This window comes from Dipodomys ordii, unplaced genomic scaffold (assembly GCF_000151885.1).
Source record: "Dipodomys ordii isolate 6190 unplaced genomic scaffold, Dord_2.0 Scaffold20, whole genome shotgun sequence".
NCBI lineage: Eukaryota > Metazoa > Chordata > Mammalia > Rodentia > Heteromyidae > Dipodomys > Dipodomys ordii.
The window spans coordinates 1,286,591-1,301,475 of NW_012267236.1; the positions used below are offsets into that span (position 1 = coordinate 1,286,591).

The 14,885-nt window shown below is 37.5% G+C and overlaps 1 pseudogene; it reads right to left on the reverse strand.

Moving 5' to 3' along the window:
* Positions 1-14,885, reverse strand: part of LOC105983572 — a 113,877-nt pseudogene that overhangs the window by 5,584 nt on the left and 93,408 nt on the right.

Sequence of the window (14,885 nt, forward strand, 5' to 3'; positions counted from 1 at the left end):
ACAAGTCCAAGAAATATGATAGATCTATTCAACACCTGGAAGACACTATCAGAAGGCCTAATCTAAGGATAATGGGTATAGAGGAGCACCTAGAAACAGAAGTTAATGGTCTAGGAAATTTGTTTAACAGGATCCTAGCAGAGAATTTCCCAAACATACAAAAAGATAGGCCTATTCAGATACAAGAAGCTTTTAGAACCCCAAATAGACCAGACCAGAATAGGACATCCCACTGTCACATTATAATCCATACACGATCAACTCAGAAAAAGCATTAAAATTTTTAATGATTCTTGGTATATTTTATTAAAATTACTTCCAAAACTGTGTGGTTACTTCTGAAATGGCCTATTCCTGTTTCCAAAGCAATGTATCATTTTTGCTGATCTGATTGATTATTTTCTCTAACAAGTTGTTCTGAAATGATTTCAGAGTTGTATCCTCAGAACACAGAACTCATATATCCAACACCCAACTCAAGAGAATTTCTTTGCTATTCACACATTGCATTTGGTTCATTACCTGCTTAATCTTTCTTTTATCATTGATTATTTTAAAAATATTACTTACTTCTAATCAACAATGTATCAACAATGATTCAATGTTACCATTTAACCCACAAACATATTCATATTCTATCAAGTGATCTAAAAAGGGTCTCCCCTTCCCTCTATATTCTAGAATCTCCTCCCGAAATGCAAATTATATAGTTACAATTTGTTTTCAGTCTGTTCCAGTTTGGAACAATTCTCAGCCTTTCTTCCTACGCAATGACTTGTCTTATAATCTGTACGAAGACATTCCCTCTAGGGCAATTCAATGTTTCTTGTCTGTTTTGGCCTTGTACCTAAAGGATGGGAAGAACAGATTTGTAGGAGATTTTAGTTTGGAGAAATAATTGGAAATGTGAATGTATGTGTTGGCATATATGTATTTCTAGGCTGCAATGGAAAATATGGAATGGACATTAGGTGTGTGAGATTCTAGTGTACAGATGACATTGAAAACCATGGAGTTAGATGTTATTTTGTAGGGAGTAGGCATAGATAGAAAAAAACGGAACAAGTACTGAATTAGGTTCTCCTCAGAAAGGAATATTTTTTACAATGACTTTAGAAACTTGTATGTAAATGTGTGGTGTCTATTTGTTTTCATATTGTATTCTCCTAGTGTTTATTAGTGTCTGGGGAAAAGGTGAACTTTTCATGGTTATTGTAGGGGGAAGTGAAAGTGGCTGTGTGTGTGTGTGTGTGTGTGTGTGTGTGTGTGTGTGTCCTCTGTGCTGTGTGTGGACAGCTTGCTCCTGAGGAGTTTTGTGAAAACAGGGAGATCCTGAATGAGGAAGAACTTGAAATATACAGGGCCTGATGCTTTTTTGTTTTCAACTAATAACAGGGAAAAGCTTAAGAAAGTCCTTATAGGACCCTCACCTAAATAAGTATGTCTTTGCCTTTCCAACCTGTCTTATTTTTTTTATATCCCAGGATTTTCACAAATAGGCCATAAGCCTTTCTTTTTAGTCCTGTACAGCTAGACTTCAATCATGAAGGAACATCCCTTCCTATGCAAAATGAGCCAAGCCAAAGCTTCAGCTAGAGCTGGAGGTTAAAGTGGGAGGAGCAGGTTCGCAGACAGCAGGAGAGGAAAAGATAATATTATGGGTGGATATGTTATTTTTAAAAAATAGGAGAGAAAAAAAGAAGGGGCCCCAAGCAAAGAGTCCAGAGAATCGCCTGAGTCTCCATCATATTGCAAGCTGATTCCCAGGGCCCAAGTTCCTTTTAGCTGAATAATTCTTCCTACAGAGAAGCCATTGCATCTACGAATGATTTTTTTTTTTTTTGGCCAGTCCTTGGGCTTGAACTCCCTGAACTTCTTTTGCTCAAAGCTGGCACTCTACCACTTGAACAACACTGCCTCTTCTGACTTTTTTTGTGGTACTGAGGAATCAAACCTAGAGCTTCGTGCATGCTAAGCAAGTAGTCTACCACTAAACCACATTCCCAACTCCATAAGAGTGATCTTAAACAATAATGCTTTTTAGTTTCTTTGTTTTTGCCTTTTTTTTTTTTTGGCTGGTCGTGGGGCCTGAACTCTGGGCTTAGGCGCTGTCCTTTAGCTCTTCAGCTCAAGGCTAGTGCTCTACCACTTGAGCCACAGTGCCACTTCCTTTTTTTTTTTTTGCTGGTTGTGGGGCTTGAACTGTGGGCTTGGGCGCTGTCCTGTTCTCTTCATCTCAAAATGAGCACTCTACTGCTTGAGCCACAGCGGCACTTCTGGTTTAATGGTTTATTGGAGATAAGAGTCTCATGGAATTTCCTGCCCAGGCTGGCTTTGAACTGTGATCCTCAGATCTCAGCCTCCTTAGTGTGAGAGCCACTGATGCCTAGCTGTTTTTGTTTTTATAAATAGGGTCTCACTATATAGAGAGAGCAGGCTGGTTTTGAACTGGAGAGCTTCATGTCTTTATCTCCAAGTGCTGGAATTACAGGTATTAGTTATATGCCTACATTGTATATAATGTGGAATTGAGTGCTACTCAATTCACTCTTGGAAAGAAGAATGGTTAATTCTGAATGTGAGTGTTGGTCTTTTTTTTCCTTCAGAGAAAGTATTTTTTATTCTATTTGCACTATGTATGAGAACAATGTGGAATCAATATTACATAAAGCAAAGAGAAAAGACAATTCACTGGCAGAATTAAAGATCCAAGTTTCTTCCTTTAAAATTTAAAAATAACTATAGACGGTATCAAACTAGACAACTCTACTGGACCCCTTAATAAAAACTAGAATTTTGTCCATTAGAAAAGTCTCTTCTTGCCAGGACTAGCTCGCTTGAAAGCTCAGTAGATTGTGAAGCTGATTACCATATTGCTCGCCAGAAACCTGGCCATGGTCAGCTAAGTGAAGACAATGCGATTAAGCCTCCAGCACCACTTTACACCACGAGGTCTGGACGTCATCACACATCGATTTCTGATTCTAACAGGGCTATCTCGTGGAAGGGCAGCGATTTCTTTCTTTCTTTTTTTATTGTGAAAATACTGTACAGAGGGGTTACAATTACATGGGTAAGGTAATGAGTACATTTCTTATCCAGCATTGTTGCCTCCACTTTTGTTTCCCTTCCCATCCCTTCCCATTTCTCCCCCCCCCTTTTTTTCTCCCCCCCTCCATTTGTTAGGAAATGGAAAGCCTTGGAAAAAATTATATTAAGTGAAGTAAGTCACTCCCAAAGAAGCATAGGCCCCATAGTTTCCCTTATTGGCAATAACTAGTATATGTCTGAGACAAGCAGAAATAGTCAGTTAAGTTGATGTTAGGCGAAATGAACCCAAGATAAGGATTCAAATGTTTTTCTTTCTCGCGATTGTTTCTAACATATTTATAAGATATTTCTTTGTTGTTTTGGATGTTCCTCCCCCACGGTACAACCCCTGCTTTCACTGTATTTGATGTTGGCAGCAATTTCTCGATCACCAACTTCCTGCAGATCTTTTGGCAAGATGGTATCCTTTCTGAGTGAGTTGATCTGAAGCCTCTCATCTGCATATTCCTAGGCCATTTTACATCCTGAAACAATTTCCAGTCTACATAGTAGCCTCCAAATTGTCTTGAAACGGATGAAGGTGCCACCTGCCCGAACGCCCGCAGCAGGGACCCGGCCATGGACGCCGCGCCATGTTGCCCGAGTGTTGGTCTTTTCCTTATGAGCGTTTCTCTGAACTCTGTACTAACGTGAACTCAGCACCGCCTTCAGGCATTTGTTTGGAATGTGAAAGTTTAATGTCTGACCATTGTTGGAACCTAGAGTATTTAAACACTCATGCCTTCCCTCTGTAGAATAGCACTGCATGGCTGTTCTTCTCTCCTTGCCTATGTTGGCGTGTTTAACGGCTACCCCAGGGCACTGCCAATTATTTATGACATGCTTCTTCTTGTAAGATCTAGTTGGAAAACCTGTTCCTATGGAAACTGCTGTTTTCAAACAGGATGGTCCTAACTTCAAAACAATGTCATCAAATATGCAATACCACATACATCTTTTAGTGACAAGTGGATTCTAATGATTTGTATAACCAAATTCAAAAGCTTGAACATTAGAAAAATGAGAAGGACAAAATGTGTGGAAAGCTCATCTGATCAAACAGGAGATGAGATTAGGAAGAAAAGCTGCTGGGAATCCCTTTAACTAGGTATGTTGAGGAGTGGGTGAGAGATAGCACAGGCTTTTGTAATTACATTCACCAGAACTCTGACTGTTGTGGATTAGATTTAACCGAGGTTGATGAAACCAGGGTTTGAATGCCTCTCTATTTTAAATACCTTTTAATATGAAACCCCTGCTGAAACCAATTCCTTCAAACCCCAGTCACTAGCAACATAGCACCACACATCACATTTTACAAACAGGGTGTTTATTAAGTTATCATCCAGCAAGAGTTTGCTTTCTTTGTTCTACTGTTTATTCATTTCAAAGCCAAGGGAAGGAAGGGCCACATAGCCTTCGACTGATGTTTCTTATAGAGAGCTTTGTTCATCGGGTTACCAAGGCAAAAATCTCTCTGTATCCTTGACTGATAGACGTCTTCCTTTGTTTGTTGGGAGATAGCCATTTTCTCTCCTTTTATTCAAAACCAAATTTTGCTAGTTACCATGGCAATACTTTTGAAGTCAGTAGCACTCTAATGTCCCATCATGATCTGTTCTGATATGGCTTGGATTTGCTGTAGAATTCATTTATCCATTAATCATCCTGGAGAATTTTGAGGACCAGAGAAAGTATTAGAGAATTTCGAGAGATGGAGAGGAAGGGAGTTGGTGGACAAAAAGAGTGAGTAACAGAAAACCATATAGCTGAAATAGAAAAATGAACCTAATTTCAGAGTCGCATGTTGTGTTGTTGAAGCAGAAGAATCATTATTTTAATCTTTCTTCTATTGAAATGCAATGTAAATGCAGGCATAGATTATTAATTAAATTCACTGTCAAGAACACACTTGTTCCTTAACTTTAAGCCAAAAGCTTACCAGAGAGGCTTCTGAATACTTAAGCAAATAAATCTGAGTTTTTAGGTTACAACCATGATGGTAGAGTCCCTGCTGAGGAGTCTACATTTAATGGCTGGTATGTTTATTCTGGGACTTGATTCCTGAATGGCAGAATCTCCTTTAATTCATGTTATTTCTGAGAAAGGTCCACAAGTCTGGATTACCTGAGCAAAATGGAAAAGATTTTTACCTGTTCCCTGATCTTTGATCTTAAAGTGAAGTCCTTGTTTAGAATGGGTGGATTATAATAATAGATAAGGAGACTCATTTCATCTTGCCTTGATTTTATAATTTTCACTGTTAGGTTCTATAGATGAACTTTACAGAGCTTCCTCCTCAAACACTAAAGTAGAATTTATTATAATTTGTAAAATATAGGAAACCAACTTATGTATTTCCTATCTGGAAAGAACATTAATCATGTATAATCCATATATGTTTAATGAGAGTGATATTACTTGTTGGGGGACAGAAAAATTTTAGTTATTATGATCAAACACGGATGCATATTGTTAAACCTGACCATATACAATGTACATGTGGCAGGATTTCATGAGGAATGACTCTTAAATGAAAAGGCTCCTTAGGGAAATAATAATGAGACAAACCATGTTTGAGATAGACTAAGCCAGGGCTAACCTCTCAGTGTATAACAGTCTTGTGTAGGTTATCTGATGTAATTCCTCCAGTATAGTGTAGTGTAGTGTAGTGACAACTCTCTTTTTCAAATATCTGTATTTTCCCACAACATTTCTACATTTATTCAGGAAACATTTTTTTGTGTGTGTAATATTCTGTCAAGTGAGTTAAAATTTGGGAGACAGAAAAAAATGCAATATTCTTAATATCAAGAGGACACTGAATATGTCTGATGATTATAGAACAATGATACCATGATAGCAGTAAAATAACTGAGTTGAGCTGGACATTGGTTTGCTTATACAAACTTACTCTTGGTGAAACAAACTGTGCTTTGTTAAGATACAAAGTAATCAGACAACTCGTGCTTGTCCTTCATACCAGGTCATTTTCCACTGGATGTGGACAGCCTCATGTTTTGTAAACAAGAGGGGCATTTGCCTGTTCAATCAGTTATTTTTTTTGTCATCTGCATTCTAAAGCTTACTGCTTGGAGATACATTTTTTAACTCAAGGCAAGCAATATGAACACTGGTGCTAAGCTTGAAAAAGTTTGGCATTTTAATATTTGGATCCTGGGACAAAACCAGTAAGGGAGAGTGGCCTTGTCTTTTTGGTAGCAGACAATTCAATGTGAGTTGGAAGAACAAGAGGAAGTCAGATTCTTGCACTTCGACCATCTGTTCATTAAGAATGCCTTGTAGAATTAAATGAAGACCATCTAAAGGAGAACACACATAGGCTATTTATTCAGCACTTGTGACAACAAAGAAAGAGAAAACATTATAGGTAGAGAGAAAATAGGAGACCACAGTGACACATCAGTTGAATGTTGTTGGCATAGGTAAGCTGATGGTGGGCTAATTAGAATTGTGTCATTGTGTATCATTGGTTTGGGAAGCATATTTGGCTTTTCTTGAGTTGTTCCAAGTTGAGGAAGAACAGCAGTAAGGAAAGCTGTTGGTCACTGACCACTGCTGAACATGTCAGGGCTATATAATTACTGCAGAGATTGTGGTTGGCTTCCAGAACTGACTGCTACAAAATTTGTGAAAAGAACTCTTTTGTCTTAATGGTTTGTTAATTGAATAGTCAGTCACACAGTTCAGATGCTCCCCTTTCCCCACCCCATAACTCTCACTACAGGTTGATTGGTTAAATGTTACTTAAAAAGTATGATGAATGAACTTCTTTAGGTAACATCTAAGAAATTAGTTGGCTAGGCTAAATAAAAGTGAAGCTCTGCTTGGGTGTTTCAGTAGAGCTAAGAATAACAATGTGAATAACAGATTTCCTGAGCTATCTGGAACTGGCACCACTTCCTTACATCTATTTCCTCTAAGGTAATTAAAACTAAAGTTCAAAATGAAAAGGTCTCATGTACTGTTTCCCACAGCATCCCAGCAAAGGATCAGTGGGGGGTGTTGTGTCATTATTAAAGCAATCTGGGGAGGCCAGAAACTCTCAGGTTTTGTGTGAAAATTTGAAGAGTCCTTGGAGTCAGAGCTCAGAAGTTAAAAAAAAGAAGGTAAAACAATTAGTACTTACAAATATTCCATTTATTCTTCACCAGCCGATTCTATGGACAATACCAGTCCTACATTAAGATGGGGGAGGGGCAGGGAAGAGACACAAGGAAAGTAAATGATTTGTCAGAGATTATAAATGTAGAAATGGATATGATTGCTGTCTATATCAATGTGACTTTATTATTTCACAGCCCCTTGCCTAAGAATATAAAAAATTCAAATTATTATTTATTCCAGGAGTTCTCTGAAAGCACTTTTTAGTAGAAAGTATGAACAAACGACTAATTCTTTAACACTCTTGGAGCTCTAACTTGAAAATTCTCACCACATTAAAAGAGGTAAGCCAAGCTCAGAAAGATAAATACCACAAGTTTTCACTCACACACAGAATCTAGACCTGACAAAAAGACAATATGGCATGATTGTAAGGAGGAGCAATGGATTGGATGAGAGGAATAAAAGTTGATGGCACAGATGTAAATAATATATGTAATAATCTATAATATAATATTTCTTAATATATATCCTATAATTATAAATACATAATATATTCTGTAATATTATATTCATACATAAAGCATAAGAAAACCCACCCACCAAACATCAATTTAAAAAGGCCTAAGAAAGAATAATATAGATTGGTTGAATTTGATCAATGTATATTATATGCTTATTTTAAATACAATAATGAAACCCATTTGAATAAGTAATATATACTAATAAAAACATCAAAAATTCCATTTTGTCATTGCCACCAGTCCTAATCTATTGTACTAGCACATTTATTCAATGTCATTTAAATATCCACTTTGAATCTCTACCATGAACCAGAATTCAAAATCTTAAAAAGTCAGATCTTCCTCTTGGTTCATTCATTTAACTGTCATTTAATAAATCCATGAAGATAAAGTTTTATGTATTTTGTGTTCACTAAATTTTTATGTACCTTTTATTGACATATTTGTCTGCTTTCATTGTCATTTGGAAATAAGAATTTGCCTACTCTGATAGACAGACAGGCATACCTGTCTATCATGTGTGTATGTACGCGCACACACATATACCTAATCAAATCCCTCTCCTAAATCTCATCATGGGAAGGTTATCAGCCATTGATCTCTACTCATTTTATTCTCCTGTTTTAAGTAGCTGAGTATTAATGGATGATAGAACTTGCTTTAGAATAATCTATTTGAGTTTATTAATATAGGTTTATTAATACAGGCATATAAACTATTACATTATGTCTATGTTAGAACAGAACAACATAACCACATTCATATTGTAACATTGTATTGCTACTCATCTTTTGTGATTATTCATTTACAAAGATAAAGTGTATGTACATACTTAAGCAACTAACTGTATTTTTGGGGGTGTAACAGAGTTGTTACTCTGTCTTAATATACAAATATGAGTTGAATATTAAAAGACCTTTTGACATGGATCATGAATGACTCCTTGGAGAAAGATCAGGTAGAGTAGCAGGGAAGAAAAACCAAGAAAGAAAAATGTAGTGTATTTTCCGTTCTTTGATTTTTTTCTAAAATATTGAAATAGATTTTTAAAAAATTTAACTTTTTAAAAATTTAAATAAAGCAATTTAAAATTGCTTTATTTTGTATTTTTACGTGTATCTGCTTTCCCTCTGTTGATCATCAAGGCTTTATTGTAAGACAATAGAAGTTTTGCCATATCGGTTGGGCATTACTCAAAATTAACAGACAATCTACAAATAAGAACATTTAGCAAATATTTTGCTAGGTTTGTCAGTGTTAAACAACTTATTGTTTTGCTTTTTAAATGCCTTTTGAAGTCTAATTTTAGGATAGATATATTCAGATGTGTTTTAGACAGTGATGTAGCTAAATGAACTAGCTCTCGATCTGTCCTCTAGGACTCCTACTCTCAGTAATAAAGATGGGGAAGCAGAATTAAGGATGTGTGGAAAGTCAGAAACAATTGTCAAACATGGATAGAAAGCATGAAAAATACTGGGTGGCAAGGGGTTTGAAAGGTATCAAGGAAATGGAAGGTGTCAACTGTAGTAGAAGTTTCTGTATTTCAATCTAATTTTTATTATCATGAGCTGCATATCCTTTCAAAATCAGACACATTAGACACAGCCTTCAGCCATCAGGGAGTTACTATTTGTAGAAAGAAACAGAATATTTTTCTCTCTAGAGGCTGCCCTAAGGAGCCACAGTGAATCAGAACACTGATTGGCAGTTACAACCCATTCCACAGTGAACGAGTGGACATGCGTGGTGAAAGTGGTTTGTTTATGCTGAGAAATTAAGGACATAAAATTATCTTTCAGATGGAAGCAAATCAGCAGTAAATGTCAGGTAATGAAATTCTAATATCACAGCATTTCAAGGTTGTTTTGAAATACATTGTGAGCAATACATAATGCAGAAGGGAAGACAAGAAATGAGGAGGGAGGAGGCAAGACATTTCCCATTATGGGGTGCTGTTGAGGGGAGGGGGCTGGCTTCCCCAGTTTGCAGTTAGGAAGTAGTTGTTACCTTACATGATGAAGCAGGGAATTGAATAGTAAATGACAAGCCAAATGTCAACCGCAATTGCACAGCTTTGAATCCTCCAGTATTTTAATCCTTAGAAATTATAGCATTCTGAACTCACAGTAAGGCATGGCACCAGATTCTCATCTATTCAGTTGCTGCTTTTGGCATAAAATGATGCAGTCTGTGTTGAAAATACTGGAGATTTTAACTTTGCATTTTTTAGCTCGATACTCAAGTGCAACATTGAAAATGTTGGAACTGAGGAAAAGGATTTTCACACTGTTGTAATTTTATTATAATGAATGTGCAGGTTTTGGTGTTCTACAATCTCCATTCTTATCTTAATCGCTCCCCACCCCCCTTATTAAAAAATCAACATTCTGTGAGAAGAATAAGTCACTAAGCTAAAATAAAAACAGCTAATCATCAATTAGGAATGATATTTGACAAACTCACATTATGAAAAATGGGCATTTTTAATAAGTTAAGTAGTTTAGGGATATGGTTCTCATTTATATTCAAAATATTCCAGTTAGATGTGTATGATGTCTTCATAGACGAATGAATAGTAAATGATGACATGCATTTTGTTTTATTCTCATTTTAAATTGTACTATTAGCAACCCTGCCATCTTCCAAATTAAAAATTTCAGATTAATTTGGGTTATTATATGAAAATATGGATCTACTGTAGGATTATGAAAAATAAAGACCTACCTCTTCAGCTTAACCCGTAGTTGTAAAATTACTCTGAGAATAAAGCAAGGAAACATTACCAATGGTAATTACAGTAGTACCGGTATTATTTTTCTCTAAACAGTAACTGTTTGTCTCCCAGGAGTTTCTGTAATATTTTTAGGTCTTATAGTCTTATGGGGCACATAAACCAAATGGAGATTATAAATCTATGTCACATCCCCTAATGTCCTTCACAATGTAATGGAGGAAGGAAGTCAGAGGAATGTTGCTTTATATCCAAGGAAATTTCTAGAATATTTGATATCTACATTCTCAGAAGAGAAAAAAAGGAGAGTTACCAGGAGGGAATGCAACAGTTCAGCTTGACTCAGTAATTCTACATAGAATCACTGAGGTGAATCGAACATAACCATTATACAGAAGTATGCCAACAAATACAATTCGGTTAGAGCTCTAACGGCTTCTTCAACTTTCCATTTCCCTCTCAGGACACAGATTTCCCTTTGGGATTCTCCTCTACCTCATTATCCAGCAGCAGCTAAATACTTTGAGACTGCCTGATGCCCAATATCAAAGATAAGCCTAAATTGATTTAAACCAGGGATTGATTGCCAAGGGGCTGTGTGCAAATATTTCAGGCTTCTGTAGATCCATACAATCACTGTCATAACTATTCACATGTAACCTGTTAGTTATCACAGTGAACACATAAGCAAGTGAGGGTAAGTCTGTTCCTCTAAAACGGCCAGAGTAGACCCAGGGACCAGATTTTTTTAATTGACAAATTAATTTATTATATGGAAAACATACATAACATTTGAGTCAAGGACACGGAAAAGCATTCTACAAAAGCTCACATCCACAACACACAGGTTGAGGAGTATTGGCACATGCACTCATAACCATAACACTAAAATTCTAAGGTTGTTTCCAAGGAAATGCTGTATCCAACAAACAATTTCAATGCTTATTTTCCCATTTACAAGGCTGAAAAGATTATACCCACATCCAATAAATGATTTCAGCCATTCAAGTTGTAACACACAATTATCAAAAGATGTCACATCCTTTATGAAAGACAATATCTATAAGATAAATTAATCTGTCATACTTTCTTGAATTCTTTGGGTCCTTTTTCTTCAATTATCATGGATTTGTGTGTTAATTTTTGTAAATGACTGATTTTAAGGGTAACTGCTGTGAAGGCCAGAAACTTACCTGTTTCATGTGTGTGCATAACTCTACTCATTTTCTTTTTTTTTTATTGTGAAAATACTGTACACAGGGGTTGCAATTACATGGGCAAGATAATGAGTGCATTTCTTATCAAGCATTGTAGCCTCCTCCTGTTTCCCCTTCCCATCCCTTCCCATCCTCCCCGCCCCCACACCCAATCCTCCCTGCCCTCCCTCCCCTCCCACCCCACCAAAAATGTAAAGTTCGTTTTCGACATAACGACTTGTACATCTCATTGTTGCAATGGGTCCACCTGTATCACTATTTAAACGATTTGTTTTTTTCCTTCCCCTCCACAAATTATAACAACATCAAATACAGTGAAAGCAGAGGTTATACCGTGGGGGAGGGACATACAAAGCAACAAAGAAATCATCTTATAAATGTGTTAGAAACAATCACATGAAAGAAAAAATACTTTTGAATACTTACCTTAGGGTTGTTTAACTAGGGATTCAGGTGGACCCATTGCAACAATGAGATGTACAAGTCATTATGTCGAAAAACGAACTTTACATCTTTGTGGGGGAGAGGAGGAGAGGAAGTTTGGGTAGGGCGCAGGGAAACAAAGGAGGAGACAACCATGCTTGATAAGAAATACACTCATTATCTTGCCCATGTAATTGTAACCTCTCTGTACAGTATTTTCACAAAAATGTAACTGGAAAAAAAAGAAACTCGCATGAAAGAAAAAAGAACATTTGAATATATATCTTAGGGTTCATTTCCCTAACATCAACTTATCTGACCTTTTCTGCTTGACTCAGACATATACTAGTTATTGTAAGTAAGGGGAACCATGGGACCTATGTTTCTTTGGGCCTGGCTTACTTCACTTAATATAATTTTTTCCAAGTCTTTCCATTTCCTAACAAATGTGCTCTAGTTGATGGGCAGTACCCACCTGACCCTTATTTTAAAGTGCTGGATTCAGGTTCTCATGAACTTCAATGCGTAACACTTTCTTAGTTGAAGGAGTTCTTGAGTAGTGTGGTCAGTCATTAGGAGGCTAAATATTTTTTATAAGAAATGATTTTGGGGTATTATATATTCTATATATGTCACATGCAATGTCACATGCAAGAAGGACATTATGACTGATGTCAGCAGCCAACTTAATACAATAAGGAAGCCAACTCTGAGGATGAAACTCAGACATGGAGAGAACAGAGGGACTAAAGAATCACAAACAAAGAGGGGCTAAAGAATCACAAACCTTTCAAACTGAAGCTCTGCTTAACCATGGGTAAAACTCGGTCCTCTTTCTCCATTGAATTTTGGTTGCTTTATTCCCCCCTCCCCGTCCCGATATGAAGAAGTTTTATGCTTGTAACTGAAAGATTCTAACTATTTCATAGCTACACAGAGTAAAATAGCAGGAGAGCTACAAAAGAATTGCACATATTACCTAGGCTCCGAGAAGAGGGAATCATAATTGGGAAAGTTTTATTACATGATGGCATTTGAGACAGACCTTTTAGTCTCTCAATTTTTATTTTGTGGCAGAGATGGAAGAGGAAAAGCAGCATGATAAAATGTTCACAAGTGGCAAAGAGACTGAATTTGTGGATAGTGAAATAGTACAGATAGAGCCCAGGGTTTCCAGGAAGAGCAGTGGGAAATGGGACTGAGTCAGTGTGAAGAATAGAGAGATGCCTCCAACTGCAAGATCTGAAGGGGAGACGAGAGGGCCTGGCGATGACATTGAGAGTTCATCAGCAAAATAAGCTGGGTTCAGAGCTGTGCCAGACGCAGGGTCACAACCAGTTCACTGTAAGCGGGCATAACATTTTATCTCCCACGGTCCTTTGGAGGGAAATACTGACAAAATTGGGAGGAACACTCATACTGGGGAGAGCGGGAGAGGTGACAAGTTGACATATCAACAGATTACTGTCTCATGAAAATTATTATCTTTGAGCAGTGGTGCAAAGGAGTTGCTATCTAACAAAGCAGTTTATGTATATTAATAATTGTCACCCCATTAGCATTTTCACTCATTCTTTCCTCACCCCAACTTCCCTCCCTAAGTAGGTCAGACCCAGAGAGACAAGGGATCCGTGTTTTCCCATCTATGTAGAAGCTATGATTTAGCTTACCAACTCCTAAGTAAATATGTTGGGTTGTATGCGAATGTGTATGAATGTATTCACTGAAATGATAGATGGAAGGGAGATCTCCAAGACTGTAAAGCCTTAGAAAGTTAAAATCAAAGTTCAGCAAAATAAATAACCAGGGAGAAAAGGGGGTGGATAGGGTCTAGGGGCAAGGGGTAGACAAATGAGGAGGAGAAAAGAGGGCGAGAAGACAGCCAAGAACCTAACGTACCTCCTCCGGCTTCTTATTTACCCTGGTTTGGAGGGAAGTGCTGACGGTATGCTAGAAAAATCCCTCTGCAATTAACATCCATTAGACAAATGCAGGCAGAAAAGAAGTGCATGCAGTTGTTCAGTCACCCTGAGCAAATCCCTGTGAACCTGCTCTGTGTAGCGGGACATCTTGTCAGGTGAAGCGGGGAATCGTAGCTGTAAGAAACTCAGGCCCTGTGCTCAGAAGCTATGACACCTCCTTTTTGCTCTTTCCCACCCATCTCCAGCATACCTTCATCTCTTCCACCCTTTTCTCAACCTCCAGCAATGTGTCACTTTTTAAATTAGCACTTGACTGTGATCTCAACAACAACAACAAAAAATCCCCAAAACAAGACAAAAAAACAGCAATGATACACAGCCTGCAGTTACTTCTCCATTTCAGTTTCCTTGATTAGCTACTAATTAAATGTTTTGTTAGAAAACTACCCTTAATAAGCAACTAGAGCATATTAATTATCTGTTCCTTGGATCGTCTAGAACAATATTTCTCCCTCTGGCTGTACAATACAATTACCTAAAGGACTTTAATAATACACAAGCCACCCTCCACTCCACTCCTATCCTCAGAGATTCTGATTTAATTAGTTGGGAGTGAACTGGAGTTTAAATATAGGGTTTTGTTTTTGGTGTTGTTTTTTGTCGGTCATGGGGCCTGAACTCTGGGCCTGGGCGCTGTCCCTCAGCTCTTCAACTCAAGGCTAGCACTCTACCACTTGAGCCAAACTCCACTTCTGGCCTTTTTCTGTTTATGTAGTGCTGAAGAACAAACCCAGGGCCTCATGCATGCAAGGCAAGCACTCTACCACTGAGCTATCTTCCCAGCTCCGCC